Raw genomic sequence first — 27,614 nt, forward strand, 5'->3', positions numbered from 1 at the left:
TAGCTTTTAGGGTATGTATACACTTTTATTACAAAAAAATGAATTTAAATGTTTTATTCAAAAATGGCTCTATCGTAAATCTTACTACTCCACAGCAGAATATCTAAGTGATCGGACAGCCTGGGACAAGATTATGAATATTTTATAGCAATAGCAATGACAGTGAAATATTGTAGATTTTATTTAAAATAGCGCAAAAAGGAATGCTGGGAGAGTTTCTTGCGCCGATTCTTCTCTCTCAGAGCACCATTTATTTCCAAAGCGGTGGTAGTGTTAGTTATTATATCAAAAAGTATTCTAAACGAATCAATTTTGAGAAAATAAATACGTTTTATGCGTTTTTAATGCCACTTTAGTACTATTATTTAAACTCAATATCAACTTTCGTAATACCAATATATAAAAGATCGAGAACAATAAATATGTATAGAAAAGACAAGAATCCAATTTATACAGCATCTCTATTCCACCCCCAACTGCCATTTTTATCGTGCCTTATTCAAATTTATCAATGCGCAAAGTGTAAGACTTTGTCCGATCGACGCGGACCAGATCTGGGACCGTTCGGAATTTATGACTTCAGTGATTTTTTTCAATTGCTTTAAATGGCGCCAAGCGTGATTTATAAGACATTCTTCATGGTCCCATTGTTGCTGACCCGTGCCTTGGCATGACTTGCGATCGACTCGATTTCATGATTGAATGTACTGCGAAGAAATCTTGAGTCGTTTTTAATACGAGACAGCAAGAAATATTTAATCTATCCGTTTGAAGATTTATTTTAATTTGTAATGGAATATCAATTTTAAATTACAATGGATGTAGAACTTCTTTAAGAGCAACTTTTTTGGTGATAAATAACGCTCTGTAGTTTATCTGTGATTTAGTCATCTATTTAAAATGAAAAACGAACTCTAGAATGTTATAAGTATATGTAATACAAGTCAAATAGTACCTTTTTTTATAGAAAAGGAGGACAAACAAGTGTACGGTTCACCTGGTCTTAACCGTTACCAGAAAAATCACAGGAGCGCTACCCGCCTTTAAGAAAGGTGTACGCGCTTTTTTTGAGGGTACCCATGTCGTATCGTCCCGGAAACACCGCACAATGAAGCTTATTTCACAGCTTTGAACTACGTGGAAGAAAGCTCCTTGAAAACCGCACTGTCGAGGACCGCCACATATCCAGATGGTGGGGATGACATACTAATTTGTGGCTTGTCGTGCGAATGTGGAAATCGGCGGCCGGAATAAAGTGAAACAGCTCTTCGGAACACTCCCCGTGATGAATGCGGTAGAAGACACACGATGAAGCGACGTCTCTACGCAACTCCAGGCAATCGAGCCGTTCACAGAGCCCTCGACAACTCGAGCAGCTCTTGCGTTTCACGCGGTCTAATGTTTCGAGCTGATACTGAGGTGACCCAAACTAGAGATGACATCAATAATCCGTATGTGGCCGGACCTGCGCTTTGTAGAGCGCTAGAATATGGGCCGGCTTGAAGTACTGCCGTGCTCTATTTATGACACCCAGCTTCTTCGAAGCCAATTTGGCTTTGCCCTCCAGATTACCGCGGAATTGGCAATCGCTCGACATTTCGAGACACAGTATTCCGATACTAGGTGAGGCTTTAAGGGAGGTGTTATCGAAGGGCGGTGATACGACAAACGCTGTGTTTTATGAGATGTTGAGCTGAATTAACTTTGAATTAAAATTAAACAAGTACAAAACTGTAATTCACAATTATAACAAACATTTTATGAACTAAGTAAGAACACTGACATTCAATTTACGAGAGCAAACGTAAAAACACAGTATAAAGTAGAAGATAAACAGTGGGACAATCCACAAAGCACTGACTGTGTATGCGGGCGGTCGTTGTACCACCTCACTTTATTGCGTGACTTTTTTCCTTTGCAGCGGCCATGTTTTTTACGATTTGCGTGCACTGTCTCATCTGTTTTGTAAAGGAATATCAAATAACAGTACGCTTATGAATTTACTAGAGCTAATTAAAATAAGTAAAAGTCACTAATTAATTACTTGTATGGTGAGACTTGCAATTATAATAATTAGGTACGCTGTACATACATTTTTATAAAATATAATGTAAAATGCTGTTATTTTATTTTATTTATTTTTCTGAACATGTTATTGGTAAGTTATTACTAACACTATTTTGTAAGTTTGCAAATTGTACTAACACATATGGATATAGTCTCATGAATGAATGAATCCGAAATAAATGATTATTATTATTATATATTTTATAGATTAAAAAGAGTGGCAATCAGTTTCTTACCTATTCTTCTCATCAAAGCTAAACATTACCGAAGTGGTGTAAAATCTTTGAAATTATACGTGTCATTTTGACATATTTGTTTTTTTTTCGAGGAATCATAGGAGCGTTGTAGGCCTTTCAGGAAGGTGTACGTGATTTTTTTTAAGGTACCCATGCCGTATCGTCCCGGAAACACCGCACAAGGGAGCTCATTCTACAACGTAGTAGTACGTGGAAGAAAGTTTCGTGAAAACCGCACCGATTAAACGTTTTTCTTTCTTTCTTACGGAAATATGGGTTTTACTTCGGTCCAGCCGTTCAAAAGTTGTAAGAGGTTTACATACATCCATACACACACACACAAACATACAGACGTACAGACACCATCGTGGGAATAGTCGGGGAAGCTTCCTAAGACCTTAAAATGTCAATATCTTATGAAAACTAAAACAGGGTAAAACCAATAACTTCCCGAATTTCGGAAAATTTAAATTTTCTTAGCGGGAAGTTTTACAATTTAACACATAAATAAAGATACCAAATAATTTACAATCCCGGCTGCGTTCATCAAAAGAACAATGCTATCTCAGACCCGATACTTTCACAGTTCAAACAGTGCATTCAAACAATAACCAGTATTAAAGGATTATCGGAAACGACTTATCTTTTCGTTTCCTCCGCTATCCACGTAGAAACGATAAAAGCAGATGTTACGACCATAATCTACCAACTTTGCCACGCTGTGATTTTATTTATAATGTTTTTATGTTTCCTTTTGCTACTTATTTAAATGGTCGCCGTTTCTTTGAAGCTGTTAGGATATTCTCGTCGTATTGCGTCCTACTCCTCGTCGCTGACATATTAAAAGGTATATATTGTTTAAAAGGAGTTTATATAAGTTCAATGCTTAGATTAACGATTGGTGTCCGCTGCGCTACAACTAGATACCGCACTACCTAAGAACAATAGCTTCTTTATTGCGGCAACTATTAGAGGTTTGGGCGCGTGGCATCTTTCAAATTTTGTAACATACGCATGTTGATATTTTACATTGAAATTAATAAAATACAAAGTACTAACTGATGATATGTGATCCCAGTGTGTTTCGTATTTCTTGTAGTATTATTCTTACAAAGTTTACGACGCAACCGGGCATTTTAGTTTCAATTATGAGCAAAGTTTAACAGAACATGTGGCACGTAAACGTCACGCATTGTTCAATACTGACTCGAGTACGCCCACTTGGTCGTAGTAAAAGTTGCCAAACTTTGCGACCACGGCTAAGGTATCTAGATAAAGTGCGGACACCAATCCTTAATGTAAGGTTCAAAGCAACATATTATATTTGCCTTAGTATACCTACTGCTCATCGACTCATAGACGAGGTGTGTTACCTTTTTGTGACAAACAAATAGCAGAGCACGAGCGCGCGTAATAACCTCCAAGTAATAAGAACCTCTTCCCTACTAGCGTTGATTTATAAAGGCATATGTTTAATTGAAGTGAATCGTCATCATCATCAATATCAGCCGGAAGACCATCACTTCTGGACAAAGGCCTCCCCCAAAGATCTTCACGACGATCGGTCCTGCGCTGCCCTCCGGCGATCTTGATCGTCGGTCCATCTTGGGGGCGTCCTACCAACACTGCGTCTACTTGAAGTGAATAGGATGTCAAGAATATGAAACATGCTCTCTACATTTTCTACAATTGAAGAAATAATAGATACATAAATGTAATATTGTATCAAGAATATCAAGTCACAATACATTAAATGTGAGAGCTAAGTGTATATTTATATTCATGCGAAATGAATATTCTTCAGCAAACGCTGACAAAGCCAGTGCCGGAAGCGGCGAGGCATGAAGCCGGCTTTCGAGGACGTGACTGACCTATACCATTCCCCCCTCCCCCCCATTTACATAGCGTTTAAGGAAATTCTACAATAATTTTGTATAAACACGAATCATCAACTCATTGTACAAGCAATCCTTTGGATACATGCAATTATATTGAACAGGATATAATTACGCTAAACTAAAAAATTAAAAAATATGAATTTGTTGTAAACTTTTTAATTATATACTTAAATTTACTTTGTAATCAGCTTATTTGACTCAACATTTTAATGATGTTAACTGAAAATAACATTATATTCAAAGAAAGAAAGAAGAAAGATAAAGGTACAGGCATTTAAATTTTTGGACTAAGAGTCTCGTGTCGCATTGAGAGTATCCAAAGAGCATTCACACGACACCTTGCATACATTAGTACTGTATTCTCTAAAAAATATCACATGTATTAAGTATAGTTATGTTGTGCCTACCTAAAATTAAGTACATACATTTAAATTATTTTATTATATTTGTCAAATTCTGAATGCATAAATAAATAAAATATATTTCGTTGGTAAGCCTTTTTGAATAAATATATATTACGATGCAAGGCCGGTCAAATCGTCAGTATCTTCGTGGTTGTCCATATTTTGTGGGCGTGGAACGCGACAGCAAGTAAAACACAGTCTTATGAATGTTACAAATGTAATGGTAGGGACACTTCACAAAGTCTAATGATAATGTAATAATAACGTGGCGTTCCCGGCATGCGCGTGCGACGCGACCGCTTCGCTCGATAGCTTCTCCCTGAGTGAACACTCCGCGCTCGCCCAGCAACCGGTCTCGACCATACTCGCACCGCACACCAATTACACCCCAGCCAAGACGGATACCGACACATCTTCGAACTCGCTTGTAGCTCGTCGTTCTTGACTACGACATATATATTTATTATATTAAATATATGGCTGTCCGGTACTCAATATGTTTACTATACCTAATTTGGGTCTAAATAACTTTTATATAAGTGCGTTAATTATTAATCTATTCATTTCTCTTTCTTCATACGTACATATAAACTCCTAAAGGCTCCTTCAGTCGGATAAAAAGAAATTAAACTTCACAACATTATTTACGAATTCGTACAAAGTATTAGTGGATTTCAAATACGTCAGGTTTCGAACAATCATGTGAGTTCTGTAGGCATTCGGTATTGTGAGGAAACTTGACAGGGCGGTCGAACGCTAAAGGTTTCGTAAAGGCCCTCTATTGTATTTGTGATCAATTTACTGAACGATATTGTTGGTATCGAATTGCGAGACTTGTATTGTCCATCTTATTTATTGTTCAAACATATTTATAGACAGATAAAAGTATAAGAAACAAATTTTAAAAGAGCTAGAAGTCTAGACAGAGTCTCATGCTGCTAGACAACCAATAAAAACAGGCCAGGTTTATTACGTGTTATTTATTTAGTGTGCGTGTCCAGCTACGTCGTACACTCGCGATTTGTATGTCACTTTGCGTAAATAAATGTGCGTGCATTGCTCAAAATAGAACTTCGAAGTTTTCACAGCTGTCACAATCTATCTAGAGGTATAAATGATCTAACGGCCGTTCCCAATAACCTATCTATCCTTAGTTTAACTTACTAGACGTAGACAAATCTATCCTTGTACGCTTACTTACATTTCAATAACCTATGGACAGATAGCGTTGGACTATAACTATATTGGACATAACTATGAATAGATAAGATCTTGTCATTAAACGGTGACAGCAATGTATCCGTAAGTTAAATTAAAGGTAGATAGGTTATTGAAAACGGCCGTAAGATATTAATAAAGAAAACGCAAGAAAAAGAGACAGAGAGAAAATAAGCAAGTGAAATAGCGATTCGTATTTATTACTCATTAAAAACAAAAACAAAAAACGTATCAAATATTACATTCCACCCCTCCAAAAACGATAATCTCAAAAATAAGACTTTATTAAGAAACACATCAAAAGATCCCTGAACGATCTAAGACGTTAAATCTGCCATTTCCTACGCGAAATCTCTATAATCTGATTATGTGATGTATTTTGCGAGATGCGAGCTAAAATTTAAAAAGCGAAACCATCAGACTGTGGCGGATATTTGCGACGGTTCCCCGGAATACTCAAACTCAAAACGGCCGGCTTATTTCGCAGCGAATTTATCTTTACCTTGTACTTATATGTTTCATTCATTTGTTTAAATGCAGGCAATAATTCAGAGGACTTTACTAGCGAAGTCTTCCCATGCTTTAACCATGTGTGTTATTAATGTCAAAATATTTTTTTTTTAAATAAATAAGGTACGAGAAGAGCAGAACGTTCAGCAGATGTTAATTGATATGCCCTGCCCATTACAATGCAGTGCCGCTCAGGATTATTAAATAACCCAAAAATTCTGAGCGGCACAACAATTGCGCTCGTCACATTGATCAAAATAACATAAGGTGTTAATTCTCATTTGTCCAGTAATACTAGTCCAGTATTACGGCGCCCTTCAGACCGAAACACAATAATGTTTACACGTTATTGCTTCACGGCAGAAAGGGGCGCCGTTGTGGTACCCATAATCTAGCCGGCATCCTGTGCAAAGGAGCCTCCCACTGGTAAACTTATATGTTTCATTCATTTGTTTAAATACAGGCAATAATTCAGAAGAGTTTAGTAGCGAAGCTTTTCCATCCTTATACCAGTGCAATAGTGTGTGTTATTAACGTAAAAATATTTAAATTTAATATTTACAATTAATTGTTTGCATTCCGATTCATTAGCGCTATTTATAACCTAGGTCCTTAAGAATCATTGGGAGCAAATTTTAAAGAAATTAACATTAAAATGAAAGTAAGTCTTTTGTGGGGCGATGTACATGCTTTTACAACAAGATCCCAGAAAATGTTCAAAACAAATGTATTACGATATTCGAAAGAACTGTTAAAAAACGTTTATGTGGTAATATAACTATAACATAAATGACTTTCTTAATGATACCTCAGATTGTGAATGTTTCGACCGCCCTCAGGCTATTAAATAATAAGTTAAGTTGTACGATGTTACTTTGTAAACATATTTTTTATGAAAAAGAAGAAGTCTTCTGAGTTTTTTGCGCCCGTTCTACTCAAGTCTGAGGCATACTTTTTGGAATGGCTGGTCGTTTTTGACTTTCAATAAATGATATCACATCCTATTCTGAATAAGAGTATTTGAATTTGAATTGGCAAATTGTGCTGTGCAACTACCAATTTTTAGGAAAATATAACCAAGAATCATGTAAAGAAATAAATTTCACATCATTTTATTACATTAAAATATCTACAAGATATCCCTAATTTCACCGTGCCTCTTGGCAAAGGACCTCTTCCACTTCTAAAGACTTCCATTGCTTCCTGTCTCGTGTATCTACTTTCAAACTCCCATCTGATAAACTGCTTTCCTCGATTTAGCTTTCCATATTTTGGACACCATTCTGTCCCTGCCTGGCTCCATTTTCCTTTTGTGTCTCGCATCAACATCAACTTCCTGCCACTTACCCTGCCCACATCTATTTCTGTTGGTCTATTCCTTCCAGTATATCGGTGAGTTTTGTTATTGTACGGGAGACAGTTTCTATATCTCTTTTTTCGAGCCTGAAATGCTCGTCTTTATTGCCCTAGTTGTTTTATTATATTATAATTTAATTCTATAAGATTCACTATCGTACGAATTGTAACTCATTTTTTATCTTATATCTTAAAATTAATATGATACAAATAATATTATTTATTACTAATTGTAGCTATTAGCTACTTTTTTGACTTCACCTTATTGTGAACCGATTTAAATAAGTGATGTTAATTTATCGCAGTTTAACCGGACGTTTAAATTCGCGCGGAAACCGCATTGTCTAACTAAGACTTAAGTCCGTAGGTATAAAACATGCCTAAATACGTAATGAATGTTCAAGTTTGTTTTGTCCATAAACTTACTATACGTGGGTAACACTGAAAGTGTTTAGAACTGGCTAGTTAAAAAGACTGCTAATGAAAACCTTTTTTCAAACTTCAATTTGAGAACTCTTTGGTAACCTAATGTAGTATATTGTATTCATTTGTCATTTGTTTTTGTGAATTGGCGGCAAATCTTTTTTTTTTTTATGGAATAGGAGGACAAACGAGAGTACGGGTCACCTGGTGTTAAGTGATCACCGCCGCCCACATTCTCTTGCAACACCAGAGGAATCACAAGAGCGTTGCCGGCCTTTAAGGAAGGTGTACGCGCTTTTTTTGAAGGTACCCATGTCGTATTGTCCCGGAAACACCGCACAAGGAAGCTCATTCCATAGCTTTGTAGTACGAGGGAGAAAACTCCTTGAAAACCGCACTGTAGAGGACCGCCACACATCCAGATGGTGGGATGAAATCCTAACTTGTGGCGTGTCGTGCGAAGGTGGCATTCGGCGGCAGGAATCAGGTTAGACAGCTCTTCGGAACACTCCCGTGATAAATGCGGTAAAAGACACACAATGAAGCGATGTCTCTACGCAACGCCAAGAGATCCAGACGTTCACAGAGCACTGAGTCCCCGACAATTCGAGCTGCTCTACGTTGCACGTGGTCAAATGGATCGAGCAGATACTGGGGTGGCAAATACTCCATGTGTGGCCGGACCTGCGATTTGTAGAGCGCTAAAATGTGAGCCGGCTTGAAGTACTTCCGTGCTCTATTGATGACGCCCAGCTTCTTCGAAGCCAATTTGGCTTTGCCCTCCAGATGGCCACGGAATTGGCAATCGCTCGAGATTTCGAGACCCAGTAATCCGATACTAGGCGCGGCTTTAAGAGAAGTGTTCTCGAAGAGCGGTGATACGACAAATGGGGTTTTTTTAGTGGTAAACGCGCAAACTTGAGTCTTCTGGGGGTTAAATTGGACAAGGTTCAATTCACCCCATTCCGCGACCGTCTCGAGAGAGGACTCGATAGAAGACACGAGTTTCTCCCGGCACTGGTCGACTATTTCCCGAGAGAGACCTGCATGGCCCGTGTATACGGCATCACCAGTGCTGTCGTCCACATAGCAATGTATGTTGGAGGTGTCCAACACATTATTGATATGCAGAAGAAACAGCGTAGGAGATAGCACACAGCCTTGGGGCACTCCAGCATTCACGGGCTTCGGGTTCGAGCAATATCCGTCGACAACGACCTGTATGCTACGCCCAGTGAGGAAGCTGGAGGTCCACTTGCACAAGCTCTCGGGAAGCCCAAATGATGGAAGTTTTGAGAGGAGCGCCTTGTGCCATACACGATCAAAGGCCTTCGCTATATCCAGGCTAACTGCCAGGCCTTCCCCCTTGCTTTCAATAGCCGCCGCCCATCTATGTGTTAGGTATACCAGAAGATCACCTGCCGACCGACCATGGCGAAAGCCGTACTGTCGGTCGTTGATCAACTGGTGACCCTCTAGGTATACTAAAAGCTGGCGGCTAATTATGCTCTCCATGATTTTAGAGAGCAGGGAGGTGATAGCAATAGGCCTGTAGTTCGCCGGATCCGAACTGTCTCCTTTTTTTTGGATCGGATGGACAAGGGCTGACTTCCATGAGTCAGGGACTACGCCTTTGGAATAAGAGTGCCGGAATAAACGCGTTAGCACCGGCGTCAACTCAGGGGCACACGTTCTAAGCACAATTGGAGAAATGCCATCCGGCCCGCTCGACTTCCTGACGTCCAACGAAAACAGAGCTCACCTAACAGTTTTCTGTCTGAACTGTACTTCAGGCATAGAGCTCTGACACCGCGGGATGGTTGGCGGTGTATTTCCGTTGTCGTCAAGAGTCGAGTTGGAGGCGAAAAGAGCGCACAGGAGCTCGGCTTTCTCTTTTGCCGTATGGGCCAGGGTGTCATTCCTCATGTGCAACGGCGGCATGGAGGGCTGGTTGAAGTAACCAAGAGCAGCTTTCGACAACGACCAGAACTTGCGTGTTCCGGTCGGGTAACTGGAAAGCTGCTCGCCGATTTTGACGACGTGCTTAGACTACGCACGGGCGATTTGCCGCTTAAAAAATCTAGAGGCACGGTTATATTTCCTCTTAAGAACTTTGCAGTTCGGATCCTTTGTGCCCAGCGCCGCAACCCAAGTTCGATACGCCTGTTTTTTGCAGTCAGATGCTGCTTTAACTGACGCATCGAACGAGGGCTGTGAACTGCCACCGAACGGTACTACAGAGCTTGGTATAAAAATATCCATGCCCTGTAGTATCACATCGGCTACTACAACGGCGCAGGCACTAGGATCATCCGAAGGGAAACAAACCTAGCCCCAAGGGTAGGATGCAAAAACGGAACGCATCCTATCCCAATCTGCTGACTTGTAATGCCAAACGCGGCGGGTCGCTGGTGGTCTGCGACGTTGGCGTCGGATAGGCACTACACTCCTGACCAGGCAATGGTCGGACGTTCCGAGAGGGGCGTCGACAAAGACCTGGTAACCATCGGGATGTGTAGTCAGCAGAAGATCTAATAAGGACGGCATGTGGCTCCACATCCGGGAGTCGCGTTGGCGACTCAACCAATTGGGACAGACCATACGCCAATGCAAAATTATGCACAGATCGCCCTGCGTAGTCTGTGGTACGTGATCCAAGCCATTCGGCATTGTGCCCGTTGAAATCACCCAAGACTACGATTTCAGCGGACGGGATCTGTGCAAGCACGTCGTCAATTGCCGCTTGAACGCAGCCCATGAGATGATCGGTTTCTGCGTTACCACTATGGGACCTGTAGACACACGCATAGATACGGACGCGGTCCTCTAAATCTACGCGGAGCCAGAGAGTAGACAGGTCCCTACCCTCAAAATTACTGAGACGGCGACAGCAGATATCCTCCCTAACGTACACACATACCCCGGCATGAGGCAAAATATTGTGCTCAATTTTGTACCCGGGGTACGTAAAATATGAGGTATCGCTAGGTCGAGATATCTGCGTCTCCGTAAGAAAACACAAAGCCGGCTGCGCCGTCTCAAGGTGGTGGTGGACGGCGTTTAAATTGGAGTGAATTCCCCTGATATTGCAAAAGTCCACGTTGAGCGTGGAACGGGGTGCCGTGGTGTTTCTGCCTCATTTGTCCTCGGTCATGCGCGGTTCTGTGCCCACCCCAGAATACGAAGGGCAGCCCGAGCGAGAGTGCTCGGGGAGGGATTCTCCGGCTCTGCTAGAGCCGGTACCCTCCTGGGGTAATATCTTTGTACGGACCGCTCTCATATTTTGTTGGGGTGGGAATAAGGGATGGCCACCGGTCCTCGACACTAACCTATGCGAAACATATCGGCACTAGGCCGCTACTTCACGCCGGTATACTGTGCGATCTAAAACTCTTGTTACACGTGAAAATGAACCTAACGCACGCGAGAAAATTTTCGTTGATGATTTATTATGACTTTCGTTGTGGGCTTAATCAACAACAAAGCTATGATAGGCTGCGATTAACATTTCTTAATGAAGCCCCATCTCGTGCCACTATTTTCAAATGGCTTAACGAGTTTAAGAGTGGACGTAGCAATCTCAATGATGACCTGCGTGAAGGGCGTCCTTTAACAGCGACTAAAGATAACATCAGCGCTGTGCGACGCATGATTGAGGACAATAAATAGAGTGACCTATCAGCAGATGCGGGCAAGCCTAGACATATGAGTCAATTCAAAAAATATTACAAGAACATTTAGTTAACATAAGTTTAACATAAGTTCAACGGCGGTAACCCAAATGCTGTAACATCGTCACAGGAGTTGAAAGCTGGATATATTGCTACGAACCCGAAACCAAAAGACAATCAGCTCAGTGGGTGTTCCTTTCGAGGATCGGCCAACTAAGGTAAAGAAAGGAAGAAGAAAAGAAGTCCAGGAAAAAAGATGATTGCCTCATTCTTTAGTCGGAAAGGTCATTTCGCGACTGTTGTGCTAGAAGATGGAAGGACAGTTACTGCAGACTGGTAGGTGCTGTTTGCCTGTTGTCTTGGAAAAAATTCGACAGCAGCGCCCTCGAAGCAGGATCCTCCTTCACCACGACAATGCTTCAGCGCACTCCGCAAAACGGACTGTTGACTATCGCAGGTGTCGAGATAATGAGTCATCCGCCATACAGTCCATACCTGGCGCCCTGCGACTTTTATTTATTCCCAAGAACTAAAGATAAAATTTGAGGTATTCGCTTTACGAGCCCTGAAGATGCTGTGAAAGCGTACGAAAATGCCGTAGAAGAGACCCCTAAGTTAGAATGGGCCCACTGTTTTTCTCAGTGGTTCTATCGAATGCGACGATGTATAGAGAGGAACGGAGATCACTCCGAAAAACAATAAAAGTATTGGCAACATTCTACATTAAGCCGATTTTCATTTTCTAAACATTTTCAGTGTTACCTAGGTACTAGCGTTATAGACGAAGCCTGTGTGAGAGTCCATTAGTCTCCTAACAAATTGGACCGTATTTTAATTTTAGTGTTTATATTTTAAATGTTCGGTGTTTTAGCGGATGCTAGTTAAAAAATATAATAGTGTCGTGTTCTTTGTTAGATTGTGTTGTTATCTACAGCAACAATCCAAATAAATAAACATTTCACAGGCAAATTTTGATTCTTCTATACTGCTTTCGTGGTGCCTATTTTTGTAGAACATATTCACCAAAATATTTTGTATTACATTTTTCATCCACAGTAAACACTATTTTCAAGAGATTATATAAATTTAAATATAATACAATAAAATATTGTATACTTACATGATTTAGACGCCGTTTATCAATATTTGTCACGGAGATTGACTAAAAGCAAAGTACTACCACACTTCAGTAGCTCACTAACACGTCTGTAAAACTAGCACACATAAACATTTTGAATTTAGGTTCACTATAATGAGGAGAGTTTTTGTCTATTACGCTAGTATACTTAGTTTATGGTTTTGTCACTGTCTTCATAATTGTGTATAAAAGAGACAAAATACAGTTGATCGTGGATTACGTATTAAGCTCGTCTGGAAAATAGACCTATATATCCAATACCTTCCTAGCTAACCTTTCTACGACCACGAATCTTATCTCGTCAGTATAAAAAGATTAAAAAATCTGACGTCATCGCATATTGAGCGTCTGTTAGTCCCATTAAGGGGGTACTCATCGAGGCGTACACAGCACCCGACCGCCGACCCTCTGTTTGTCTCATCCACAATAACTCCATTGTATAACAAAGTTTTCGTTCTAAAAGGTTATTGCTATGAAACTGAGAATTTAATCGATGCGTCTCTAAATTGTGTAGATAGCTCGATGTGGATTTCCATCGCAGTTGTGTACGCTTTAAGATTTTATAAACGATCAATGGTATAAATTAATTTCAAATGTGTTCTCAGCTTAATGCCATGAAAGGCTCCATACCACAGTTTTTTTTTATGAAAATAAGGGACGAGACGAGCAGGACGTTCAGCTGATGGTAATTGATACGCCCTGTCCATTACAATACAGTGCCGCTCAGGATTCTAGAAAAACCTCAAAAATTCTGAGCGGCATTACAATTGCGCTCGTCATCTCAAGATGATGTCTCAAGACATAAGATGTTAAGTTCCAATTGCCCAGTAATTTCACAGCTACGGTGCCTTTCAGACTGAAACACAATAATGTTTCACGGCAGAAATAGTCACCGTTTTGCTACCGGTAATCTAACCGGCATCCTGTGGTCCCTGCCTCCCACTGCTAAAATACTATTCTTTTTTTATATTACAAAGGAGGTTTTTTTTTGCCTATTGCGCTTTTTGAAATACGTACTTTTGAGACAAATTACTTAAACAAATCAGTAATTAATTAAAACGGACCGCGGTACAGTTTCTTAGAGACTTGTGAGAGAGATTCGTTGCACGCCGATTTTCGAGCCTCTAGACTCTGGGCAGCACCACTAGGTGGCGCTTGCTTTCCGGGGCAGCTTCAGATGAGTCATTCATGGACCAGCTTCGCGAAACTCTCTAAGAAAAAAGCGATTCACTCGATTGTATGAAACGTGCAGTCATTGACAGATTGACAGGTGCCGGCTATAATCTTGCTAAAAACGGAGATATCCAAAATCCACTTCGTTCTATGCAACTATTCGCTTTCAAACTTAGCCGGTTTATACTTCATCGCCAATCGCCATACTGTAATTACTACTATTTCAAACTTATGTCAAATCACTGTACGTTTCATTTGAAACTAAAATAAATTTTTACTTTGGTAGTCCTGCCTCTTATTGCGTAGTATTTACATCCTCTTTGGTATGGACTCATGATTCCTAAAGCACCCATATGACCCATCGTAACCGGGATGCATCACTTTATAAATATACCTAGAACAAAGATAAATATTTTGTACAATATGCCATTTGTGCTAAAGCAGAAACACAGTACCTTAATCATTACATTAATAGATATATTAATATTACTACAGAGCTCTTTCATCTGATTCCTACCGCCGAATTCCACCTTGGCACGACACGCCACAATTTATGATATCATCCCCCCCATCTGGATGTGTGGCGGTCCTCCACAGTGCGGTTTTCAAGGAGCTTTCTTCCACGTATTACAAAGCTGTGGAATAAACTTCCTTGTGCGGTGTTTCCGGGAAGATACGACATGGGTACCTACAAAAAAAGCGTATACACCTTCCTTAAAGGCCGGCAACGCGCCTGTGATTCCTCTGGTGTTGCAAGAGAATGTGGGCAGCGGTGATCACTTAACACCAGGTGACCCGTACGCTCGTTTGTCCTCCTATTCCATAAAAAAAAAAAAATTCAAAACGATATAAATTGAAAGCCTAAAGGCCTCTGTGTGATATTACAATGCATCGTGAACCATTAGATATTCCGAATAAGGCAAACATAACTAAATTACAGTACAACCGCATCCGAACAATGTAAAAACGGTGGCGCTTATAACAACGGCATACGGTTCAGTTTTCAGTGGATTCGTTAGTGAAATGTATTGTTGGTAAAGTTTGTCTTGCATTCCTGTCAAGCATCGATGGAATATTTTACTGGTGTAAATATGAAGTTAGTTGAATTTCGGCCGATCGGCGGCCTGTCTGTCTTGTGAATATTAATCGGAATTGGGAATTACGTCACTCACAGCTTGCAAATGCTTTGAAGGGCTCCAGAGGTGCTTGTACTGACATTTATTTTATTACGTGTCGGGATTTCTTGGTTCAAAGATATGTCGAGCTGGATTGCAGAATTGAGTCCCACTGAAGATAATGGTTCAAAGTTTTATGTTTCTCGTCTTGTGTATGTTTTATAGGATCGGGCAGGTGGGATAGGCTATAACTCAGAAAATTTAATAATAAATTGTATTGTACGAAATTATATTGTGACGCAATTTTAATAAAAAAAAACTGGTAGCCCGCTGAGTTTCTTGCTCTCTTTCTTCTCCGTTCTGAGGTGTATTTTCGAATGGTTGTTAGTTTTTGACGTTCAATAAGTGATTGTAAATCCTATTTTACTACTACCAATTTACACTACCTCCAATTCAGGAAAAATGACACGCTTAGAGAGAGAACCGGTGCAAGATACCCATCCAGTATTTTCCACGTCCGAAAAGGGTTGAGATTTATATAAAGAAGTGTTAAGAAACTCATTGCCACTATTTTAAATGAATATTTATAGCGTTATCATTTTATAATTGTTTTAATTAAAAATTATTTTAAATACTCAAATGCCATACATGAGTAAGTCATAAAAATAAACGTAAATATAGTCCTAGTATAAAACCATTAATATAATTATAAATAATAGTTTTGTTCTTAATAATTATTGCATCTCCCATATCTTTATAGAACTTAATAGAGAACTATCTGAATATACTAATTATCACAGTTGTATTCTCTTTGTAAATGAAGTATTGAATGTCAAAGAACTGTTAAGTCATCCGATATTAATTTCGTGATCAGAAAGGCTCTTAAACAATGCTGCCACCCCGCCAACTCTTTCATCGCAACTTTTCGAGAAAGTGAATGATTGATAAGTTCATCGAGCAATTCGATGAATAAGAGATCTACTAATAATAACATTGTCAAAGTCCATTGTCCGTCGGGTTGACCTAATTACGCTTTTCGAACACCACACTGGAGTGAAATTGCTCGATCTGTCTACGGAAATTAAATTTTCTGAATACCCTCAATTCGATTCAGTGCAGAAAGCAAAAGTATACCGCGACCATTCAAATTAGATCCTTTACATTATTCAGTGTCATCATTCTGTGAGGATTAAGGTACTTAGCGTAATGCGATCAGAGTATTACACCCATATTCTAAGTCGTAAACTCATGATTTCCTCGACTCGACTCAACCTCACTGAGGGGTTTTCATATTCACAGTTGTAATTTTTGTCCTTACCTCAAACACCTTCCTCACTCGAGGTGAGTTTGAGTCGAGGAACCAACTGTCAAATGTAAGGTTGATCGCCATCTACCTTGAGGAAGTTTATAAGTAATTGTTAGCTACAAAAGACATTATTTTATTAATTTTTTATGTCTTTCGAAAGTTTTATTGAATATATGTACGATAGTCCTTACGACTACTTATCGCGACGATATTTACGAGATGCAGAAAATCCGATGGAAAATTATGATGAAAATGAATTTCGAATAAGATTCCGCTTCACCAAAAATAAGCTTTTTGTTACCCCTGCTCTTCCAAAATACTGGAGACAGCAATCGTGGATTGCCGATTTCACCCGTGATCCAAATGCTAGCAGCCTTACGATTTTACGCAACTGGAAACTTTCAAGTAAGTATTCTTATAACTTGTCTACATTCATAAAATTGCAATACAAAGCTTTGTATGTATACATTTTTACTTTAATCGGTATTTTTACAGATTGTTTGCGGCGACTTGCACCAAATAAGTCAATCAGTCGTTTCAAAGATTGTGGCCAATGTATCGAAAGCTTTAGCTTTAAAAATAAGGCGCTTAGAATTAAATTTCCTGACGTCCCTGAGCGAGCTAATGTGAAGATTCAATTTCATCGTGTTGCTGGATTTCCTGGGGTTATTGGATGCATTGATTGTACCCATACTCCAACAAAAAATCCAAACCGACAAAACGGCGAAGTATTTCGCAATCGTAAAGGTTGGTTTTCAATTAATGTGCAAATAGTATGTGGCCCTTGGATGGAAATATATGATATCGTAGCACGCTGGCCTGGATCTGTCCATGACTCTAGAATATTTAATAATAGCAGGTGTTATATGAGATTTGAAGAAGGGGAAATTGCAGGTTTACTGATTGGTGATAGTGGTTATGCACAGTCACCATACATGTATACACCAGTCCATAATCCACAATCACAACCTGAATTCAAATATAATAGGGCCCATATCAGTACTAGAAATGTTATAGAAAGGTTTAGTGGTGTATGGAAAAGAAAATTTGCATGTTTGAATAGAAAACTGCAAAATAATCTGTCAAATACATGTAATATTATAGTGGCATGTGCTGTGCTACATAATATTAGTATTGAGACCAATCAAGAAATGATTGAACCCTTAACCAATCTTGCTGTAGTTCCAGTACCTCACACTGGTGATACAGCATGAGGTAGTGTTATAAGGGCTGCATTTATAGCAAGACATTTTAGTTAACACCTACATCTTATTATGTTTTTATATATACATTTTTTTATATGTTACTTTAAGGAAAATTTAAATATTAATCTTTACTATTATTGTTCTATTAATAAGTTTGTTAAATACTGTTTACAACTAAATTTTTGGATGATTTATAAATGAATGAATACTAAGCAATAAAGTTTTTTATTACACCATAGAATTGAAATAAACATATACATACAACCTAATACTAAATTAATTTTCAAAATTTTTATTTTTAAATATTCTTAAACTTAATTCAGCCTCTTCTCTTTTGGCTCTATTGCAGAGAAGTTCCTCTGCAGCTTCTCTCTCAGTTTTGGCTTTGAGAAAAATCTCCTCTGCTGCCTTCACCATCCTTCTCAGCTAATCTGAGCTTATGCAGCTCCTCTTCCCTTTTCTGAGATTTTCCATATGTTTGTTGACGGATGTGAAATTCTTCTTGAATCACTCTGGTCCGTATATTTCTTGACTCTGAAATGTAAATCATATAATAAGACCTATATTGTAAATGTAAAACAACAATTTCAGACATTTATTGATTTTTTTTTAAATAATAACAATAGGCCTGTGGTCTCCGTCTCTTTAACCATACCATCAATAGAGAACAAGTTAAACTGTCGACCCAGTCACTACCACTAACAACTGATAATAAATGTAAAGAGTTGCAATAAGTTATCTAAGCCCATCAACCAGTATTTAATCAGCATGGCGAGTTGAGGCTCTATATCCCCTATCTTCAAATAATAAGAAAAGACACCAGTGATGAACAGTCAGACATTAATTAAGTGGTTGATTATGGCAACTATTTTGCCTATTATAATGTGTTCAGGTATAACATTTTTTTAATTTAATTAAATGTACATTCATTTTAGACTTTGACAAAATATTTTTATAACTACCTTGTGATGGAGCTGCACTATAATCAGTCAACCGTGACTCTGTCAAATGTGGAGGAGTGTTTATAATGTTTTCTGTAAAATTACGTATAACATTAATACTTAACAATAAACATAATATATAATAACATAATATTATTTTTTATAATTTTAAAAAGGTTGGTTATTTTACCTCTTTCTGACACATGTTCAACTGCTGGTACTTGAGATGACATGTCTAACAACATCACATCATCAATTTGGATTACTGCCAAACAGAAAAACAGTCATAAAAAATCACAAATGGCAATAAATTTAAAGCAGTAAGTACCAGAAGTACTTTAATGTTATTTACCTGCACTACAAGGTATGTTATCACTGTCGATTACATCTGCCAACTCCACATCTGTCTGTTCAGCGAGAGCATCCTCCAGTACAGGTACTAGGTATGTAAGCATTAGAGGAACCACCACCGGTCCTCATCCTTTCCCTTTTCTCTAAGGCCAACATACTTTTACGCCTGGTCCCAACATTTTTTAAGTTGAGCTTCAGTCCTCTAAAAATAAAGTGATAAAGAAATAATTGCTCAAATGTTTCGTAAAGTTTGTTTTAAGTGAATATAATAGAATAAAATATATTTTCAACTACAGTAAGTACTTACTTTTGAATTCGTTTCTATGGCATTGTACTCCTCTGTTAGGCTAAGCCAGGGATTTTTTTTAGCCACTGCGCTCCCCATAGTGGCTATCGAATTTAATTTGTATTTGATCACTAACTCCTGCAGACAAATCTTTTCGGCTTCATTGAAAAGCTGTCTTCCAGTTGCAGTCATTTTAAATAATTGCTCAATAAGAACAACACACGATTGAATTCACTTGTATACTGCGAAGCGAACAAAATATTTTCTTCTCCAAGCCACCCACTTCACAAATATCACAGTATTTTTTGCGCAAAACATGGGTTTTGTTTTCAAGTGCATGTGAGGAATTCGAATTACGCTGCGTTAATATTTGTTTATTTATGTGTTCGCTTTCATTTGACACTTCACTAATCACTTGACACAAGAAGTTGAAAGCCACAGATAAAAAATCGTCAATAATAAGGTTAGCATTCCTCCAAACGATGACGTAATTCATGAGTTTTACCTCGACTCAAACTCATTCGAGGAACCTCATGAATTCCTCAAACTGACAACTATGAATACCAAACTTGAGTTCCTTTCAAGTCATTCCTTGAGGCCTCCTCGACTGAGTTCGAGTCGAGGAACTTTCGAGGTAACGACTTAGAATATGGGTGTTATTTATGAATTCACGAGAATGATACATTGAGGATTAATGGCATTTGCTCAACGATATTCAATTGTTTTTATAAATTTTCTATAGCCGCTATACATACATAACAGCATTAAATTATGACCAACAAAGTCCCGTTGCTCAGAGGAATTGTTCTTACAGGCAATTTTATTCTTTATTACATGCAAATGAAAAGTTTCTCACTTATCCACAGCTAGCTATTGCCCGCAACATCATCCGCCTGGATGCTTTTAGTAGCAAAAATACAATTATAAAATCAAATAAATATCTGTAAAAATATCATCTGTAGAAACTGTTAAAAATATATCCAATCGCTACCTTTTAAGACCAAGACCAAGTAATTTTTTTGAAGGCAGGCGCAAAGCCGTTGTTTTTGTATTTTGTTACTTTAGTACAATCAGTTAGACTTTTGTCTGCTGTTTTTAAGATAATAAAGTGATAGTAATTTTCCAAATCTTAACTGAGATTTTTTTAAATAACATATATTAGTCCACGGTACATTAGCGTTAGCATCATATATTAAAATCATCACATTATTCGTTAGTAGATAAGGGTTCGTAGCAAGACCATTTGTTATTTGAATTGTACGGAGTGATCAACCCTAAATGTTGGTGGTGTGTTATCGAACCGGCATTGTTATATTCTTAACCCTGACGAAGCACATTTTCGACAAAATCATCCAAGTCTTTGTGATTCGATATCTGAAGTGATAGGGGGGAAATCTTCAGAAAAATATGCTGCGTTTTTTCTTGTTTGATTATTGAATGAGATGAGGAAATCCTTAGATGTTTTAGATTATCGAATGCTTACATACATCCGCCTTAGAGATTTACTGGCTAATGAAATTGTCTACTATACGGTTTAAATATAATTCATTTAAGTTTGGCAGAAATGTAAGTTTTACGTTATTATTATTATGCTCGTTCGCCTTCGAATATTCGATTATTTTCAAATAAAAAGACTTTTTCTTAAAATAGTGACATAATGATTTATAGCAGGACATATGACGATGATGTATTACATAACAATTATTTTAAAGTATGTTATATATAAACTGCGAGATCGAATGTAATGAGGAGATGGGTAGGAGAACCAAAGTCACTGACAAAGCGCAAATTATTGCGAAACTGAAGTGGCAGTGGGCAGGGCACAAAATCGACGAACAGATGGCCATTGGGGCAGTAAAGTCCTAGAATGGCGACCACGTACCGGAAGACAAGATAGCCGGAACACGTTGGATTAGGGCAGCGCAGGACCGATCATCGTGGAAATCTTTGGGGGAGGCCTTCGTCCACCATTGGACGTCTTCCGGCTGAAGATGATGATGATGAAACATAAACTAAAACACTTTTTACTGATTCTATAAAATTTTCGCCATTTTAGTTCTGATAATAGTCTATAATCGCGTGAGTGTCAATAAAATTAATAATAGTACAAACAGATATAAGAACAACATGTCTGAGCAAAATATACAATATACATAAATGATGTGATATTGTAAATAATGAATGAATTTAAATACTTTATTGCCCTAAATATAAAGTAACAAAATGTACATAACAGTTAGGTTGGCACAATTAGGCTACCTTATCGCTATTCAGCAATATCTTCCACGAAAAATGTATATAAAAAACAATCACTATAACATAAATCACATATCATACTCACATATGCACAGACAATTAAAATATTCTTTGATTTGTAAAATTTCGATAGAATAAGCATTTACGTTAATATAAATTCCATAACATTTAAAATAATCTTAATAAAAAATGTTAATTATTATCACCATAATCGTATCTTTTCAACCATAAACATTTGCAAAGCATAAACAATGTTCAACTGGTTTTTAAATTGTCCGGATTATATGATTGTTTGTCGCTTTTGGTTGTACACGCATGTCAAATCTAGTTCATACTATCTTAGGCATTCCAATAAGTTTGTATTATTACAATTGAGTTAAAGTGAAATAATTACTCGTTGTTTTAGGTCGTACAATTAAAACGCCGTCTTCACAATAAGCGCTTTATTAGAATTTATAAATATTACTTCTCATATTACTTCACTTAATGTACGAATATGGTATTAGAAGGCAACCATACTGGTCAACTGTTGATGATCAACTGGCTTGCTGATCGTTTGTGTTAAGCACGTTAGTAATCGATTGACAACTTACTGAACAAAGAGGAGGTTAAGTTGTCAGGAGGCAGATTAGAGAGAACCAACAATGTCTATGGAATTAAAGTAAAGTAGACATAAAGTTTTAATATTAGTAACACTTGGTTATGCCACAATACACAGGCTGACTAAACAATTTTCATATTATGTCGAAACGATAATACTATAGGTCACTATGATAAACTAAAAATAAATAAAATAAAATTGATTTTGATCGTAAATTACATGTTAGTTACGTTTGCGAAGTCAATGACCTAACGTAGGCATTATTAGCAAACTAACTGCAGGTCCAGTTGTTCTGTTGGACAAACAATGAGGGAGCCAATCAAGCGGGCGGATGGTGGTAATTAAGACATTCACAAGTAATTTGTGGGCATATGTACTTGCTGGCTCGAAGTCACTGTTAACACCAAACTATGATTCATATAATAAGTCTATATTGATGGCTTTCTTTATAATGACACTACGAATGAACACTATAAAATTTGAATACAAAATTTTATGAACGATGCAAGACTCAAACCCACTCGCGTTCCGTAGCGTGCGAGCGCGAGTTGATAAAATTTGTATGCTTTTTTCAACTCTCAGGTTGTGGCTTTATCTACAGGATCTACTTTACAGTTGATAACCTGTACAACCCCAATATTTGCATATTAGGAAATTGATGAAAATAAATTATTAGGGTTATCACTTTAAAACATAATGACGAAAGAAATGAAACCTTTAAATATGAAATGGTAGGTTCAAAGTTCCATGTAAAGAATGGGGAACTTGATGACCTTGAGCCAGCATTATTGGATTTGACCAATCTTGTTGTTGAGTAAAATTAGTATCTGTAACGGATATACAGCAAGCTAGAAACGGTATGCGAATCCATTGTTTCTGTAACAATCGTGGGTGGCAATGTCCTACTTATCTCACGTTATGGTGAGTATATGATTTTTTTTCCCACCTGGATGAAAAGGTTGCTTTTAGTCCCTGGACGACGAACAAAAGTCCTGTTTCCGGGAGAGAATCGGTCACTTTTCTCCCTCGTAGCAGGGACTAAAAGACAGCTTTCATGGAGGTGGGAAAAAAAGAGTATTTACAATGGCTGTAATATACATAGCAAATTAGTTTGTAAGGTGCTGCATCCAATATGTGAATATTCGAAGTCATGTAGAGTTAAAACAGTTTTTCGAGTCGTGTCAGATCTTACACAAAATAAATAGACACACGAAACAAACGGTGAGATAATATAAAGCAGTGTTTTTGTAAAAAAGAATTTTGTCTCGCAAAACCTCGGCTATCTACAGTATACTTGGTACGATACAAGTAGGATCCAAGAGACAAAGTAAAACTGGATATGACACGTATTGTTCTAATGTTCCTTTCTCTCAGGACCCTCTCGGACGATGTATAAAATTTTCAATTGTTTAGAGAATCTTGAATATGTTTTTGAATAATAATTGAATGCCTTAAAGATGTAGATATATTTTGCTATAGTAAATATTCTTAAAGGTAATCAATCGTTTTAGTATAAAGATAATATTTTTTGCAGAAGTATAAACTTCATCAAGGCGAAGCTAATAATACGATATAGCACTTATGCTTTGAATATGAATCTGATACTGAATACCGAGTGATACATACATACCCATGCATGACGGCACAGTCGCATTCAATACCAATAAAATAAAGTGAAAATAGCGCCTTCACTTCCAAATACACATATATCTTATACTAATTACTTACACATGTATTACATACGTACAACAACAATGTACCTACTATATATTTCAACGTCTCTCTCTCTCTGTCTCTCGCTCTCGCGTTTTAAATAAACCTATCTCTCCCTCTCTCTCTATCTGTTTTTTTTTGTATAAGTAATAAAAGTGTAGAAGACTAATTTCGCCATAGTATGCAGAGGCCGTGTAAAGGGTTGTATACAACTGTACAATATTCATTACCTTTTCGATTCATAAATCAAATTCACTCCGTCCCAATTAAGTTTCACTTCAAAATATACAAAACTGATGTTGCAAAATAATTACAGCGATGTAACGGTTACTTCTCACTCTTTCTTATTACAAAATAATTATTTATTTCCACCATAACGCCATTTTCACTTCATAAAACGTTTTTAATACTTAAACCCTTGAATTATTTATAGAATTTTTAAAGTGAAACTTTTATTACATCGTCTCAAACTTTTTCGTCTGTGGGTTGCAAGTCGCGTGACGGTCGGGCGGTGCCGATAGTTCGCAGCAGCTGACCGTGTAGTGTATGGACTATTATTCATTTGTGCCAGTGCTCCACCCTTTTTTTGTTTGTTTTGTCAGTGTTTAATGTAAATATTATTCAAAAAATTTTAGTTAAATGTCCATAATATGAAAAAAAGTTTCACTTTTACCGTGGTTTCATAAAACCACACAATCCTTTTTTATTTTTATATGTTATTTTCTTACGTATGATTGAATCTACAGTTGTAGGTTTCAAATTTCATATAATATCTTAATATAGTTGTGTTGTTTTAAACGTATGTTTGAAGCCGGATTTTCATGTCAATTTTTTATGCATATGTTTGTTTTTCCTAAAAGTAACAACAAGTGCAAATACAAATTGAAATTCCGTCTGTGAACGCAAATAAAACTTTCAGAGTTCTTAATTATCGATTCTGTACCAAACCTTTCCATGAGTTTTGGGAACTTGTTTACCAGTATGTTGAAAACTTTCAAATGTATCTAGGCTATATTATTGGTTAGAGTTTGTTTCTCAAAACCAAACTCATAAAATTCTTTATTCAGGCGATCTCTGACCAAAACTAGCTTATCTGCTACAAAAAAAAATACTGCAATTGAAATGCTAAACATAACAGACAGGATGTTAATGGAACGAATGTTGTTGGCATATATAGGTAATCGTGACGTCATCAAACATTGGTTGCTGAGCAAATGGTAATTTTACATCGTCTGTGAGCACCTGTTTATTAATTGATATTTTTTATGGACAGTGACATCATTATTATTCATATAAGTTCGCAATTTTTATGAGAAAAAGTAACGAGACAATGAAGATGTACAGCACTATATTTTATTATAGTGCCGCTCAGGACATTTTTTTTTATGTACCAGATTTTACCCGCGTATTCGTCTGCTTGGAATAGTAACTTTGGTCAGCATTTAATATTTTTCTACTTTGCAGATAAAACACATACAAATTGCTGTGGTGAATACATTTTTATGAACTAGGTTAGGTTGAACTACGTTTTTTTTTCTTTACAAATTTATTTCTTATCAAGTGCCTACATTCATAGTTCCATGGTGTCATTAATAATGACGAACTTCCATACAAACCCTCCAAACCTCTTATTCGCGATAAAAGGTAGCCTATGTCATTTTCCAAGTTCTAGTCTATCCCTGTATAAAATTTCATCAAAACCGTTTCAGTAGTTTATTCGTGAAAGCGTAACAAACAAACATACATTCACATTTATAATATTAGTAAAGTATGGGTAGGGAGAACCATAATTTATAATTTTCATTTTTTGACAGTATTTCAAGTCAAGAACTGGTCTTACTAATGAGATGATTCGTTTACACATTAAAGGACCACATTCAAAGAGAATGTGTAACAGGGTTTCATATGCACTATTACAGATTCTACACGCTCTGCAATCACTGAGGCCTGGGATTGAGAGGTGTTTGTTTAATCTGCAGAGCCCCGCTTTTTATGACAATAAGGGACGAGACGAGCTGATTGTAATTGATACACCCTGCCCATTACAATTTAGTACCACTCAGGATTCTTGAAAATCTGAAAAATTCTGATCGGCACCACAATTGCGCTAGTTAAGTCTCGTTTGCCCAGTAATTTCACTACCTACGTCACCCTTCAGACCGAAACACAATAATGCTTACACGTTACTGCTTCACGGCAGAATAGGCGCCGTTGTGGTACTCATAATCTAGCTGTATCCTGTGCAAAGGAGCCTCCCACTGGTAAAATTATTTAGTAAAGTTAGTGTCCTGGTTAGAAAGCGTAAGCATTCCCTATTTCGTTCTTTTGTTAAAGGCTTAGTTGGTTTACCACACACTACGCTCTACACTCTACGCAACGTATGAATGAAACGCGATCTGATTTCAATGTAAACAAAATCTATGCAAGCGAAAACGTGGATGTCAGCAAATTATACAGTATTTCAATTCAGCATCTATCGCAAAAACAAAGCATCTGAAATGATCATCTCGAAGCAACGCGATGTCGCGTTAAAAATATCAGAAGAAAGAAGGGACACGGGCGTGCAAACTCCTAGTTTTATTAAACGTTTTTCCATCACCGGCCATCATGTGCCAAACAGCTGTGGCAAGCTTTTTTACAACTCGAACTTCTGACCCCGCCCGGCGATCATTCATGTGGGAATAGCTTTTTATATCGAGGCCTTGGAGCAATTTAATACCTAATGACTGAAGCATACGACCTACTTCCGCTTGCGTTGTTTTTAAGTTATTTCAAGTGGGTGCTACGCCCGTAGTTATAAATTAATTGGTCGGGGTTTTTTAGGAATTAAAGTATATTGGTGTTCAGGAAATAACAATTTTGACACGCTGCCAACATAATAAAATGAAATGCGCGGCTATGTTTTATAGAGTGCTGCTGTAATAATTTCATTCGCATTGGATGTTCGTTTTTAAGGCAATTATTTCAATATTGAAGTATCAAGACTATTTATTTAAATTAAAATTGGTTTTAACGTATTTAAATGCGTGTAGCTGTATTTTTACATAAGGTTTATGTCACGCCCCCGAAAGTAATAATGATGGAATAACTTTTACGCAAAATCCACTCGTGTTAATGAAAGAAAATAGTATTAGCACTATTTTGTTTTATTTATTTTATAAATATTCGAAACAGGATATTTACGATTTTTAGAGTTCCTTCTTCTAAGGATTGCCAACGGGAACCCTACTTGTGACCTATTATTCTATGCTATTATTAAATAGCACACCAGAATGAGTAATAAATTCTCAGGACTAACTAACAAAACTAATAATAATATAATACAATTTATTGCTAAAAACTAAAAAGGTACTGTGTGGCAGTGAATGTTACCAAATGGAGCTAAGTCAGTAATTATTACTTAATAGTCTTATTTGAGGCTAGATTCTAATAATGTAAGTGGGACAACATTATAATAATTATATTATTATGAAAAAATTACAACTCGGTTTTGGAAAAATGGCTGTGTCTTAGTGACAATACTCTTAATAAAATTATAAACATAGGTACTACCCTAGTGAGCCATAACAGAAGAAACCTTTTCATATTAGAGCATGCAAGAATCATGCATGAAAGAAAGTGATTTTTGAAGTGTCTTCTTGCACCTGACGTCACTAAAATGGCGGCCTATCTCTCTCTCAACTTTCGAAGACTCACACTTCCCCAAAATATTTTCTCCATCTGTAATGAGTGTTATATAAACTAGA

General features: G+C 37.5%; 2 protein-coding genes and 1 long non-coding RNA gene across 4 annotated transcripts in view; 1 reads left to right on the forward strand and 2 right to left on the reverse strand.

Moving 5' to 3' along the window:
- The window catches only part of LOC126979393 (semaphorin-1A), a 543,171-nt gene that overhangs the window by 486,471 nt on the left and 29,086 nt on the right, over window positions 1-27,614 (reverse strand). The gene's annotated exons all lie outside the window — the stretch shown is intronic.
- Window positions 11,394-27,614, forward strand: part of LOC126979478 (G-protein coupled receptor dmsr-1-like) — a 416,322-nt gene continuing 400,101 nt past the window's right edge. Inside the window, exon 1 of the mRNA XM_050828803.1 lies at window positions 11,394-11,397. The gene's annotated coding sequence lies outside the window, so the exon portion shown is untranslated. The remainder of the gene's footprint in view (window positions 11,398-27,614) is intronic.
- LOC126979500 (uncharacterized) lies at window positions 17,930-19,629 on the reverse strand. Its single transcript, XR_007732826.1, has 5 exons — window positions 19,320-19,629; window positions 19,014-19,214; window positions 18,852-18,926; window positions 18,683-18,754; window positions 17,930-18,254 (listed from the first exon to the last, which is right to left on the reverse strand). It is a non-coding gene; the product is annotated as an uncharacterized LOC126979500 (long non-coding RNA).

The sequence above is a fragment of the Leptidea sinapis genome, chromosome 3 (genome assembly GCF_905404315.1).
Source record: "Leptidea sinapis chromosome 3, ilLepSina1.1, whole genome shotgun sequence".
Classification (NCBI taxonomy): Eukaryota; Metazoa; Arthropoda; class Insecta; order Lepidoptera; family Pieridae; genus Leptidea; species Leptidea sinapis.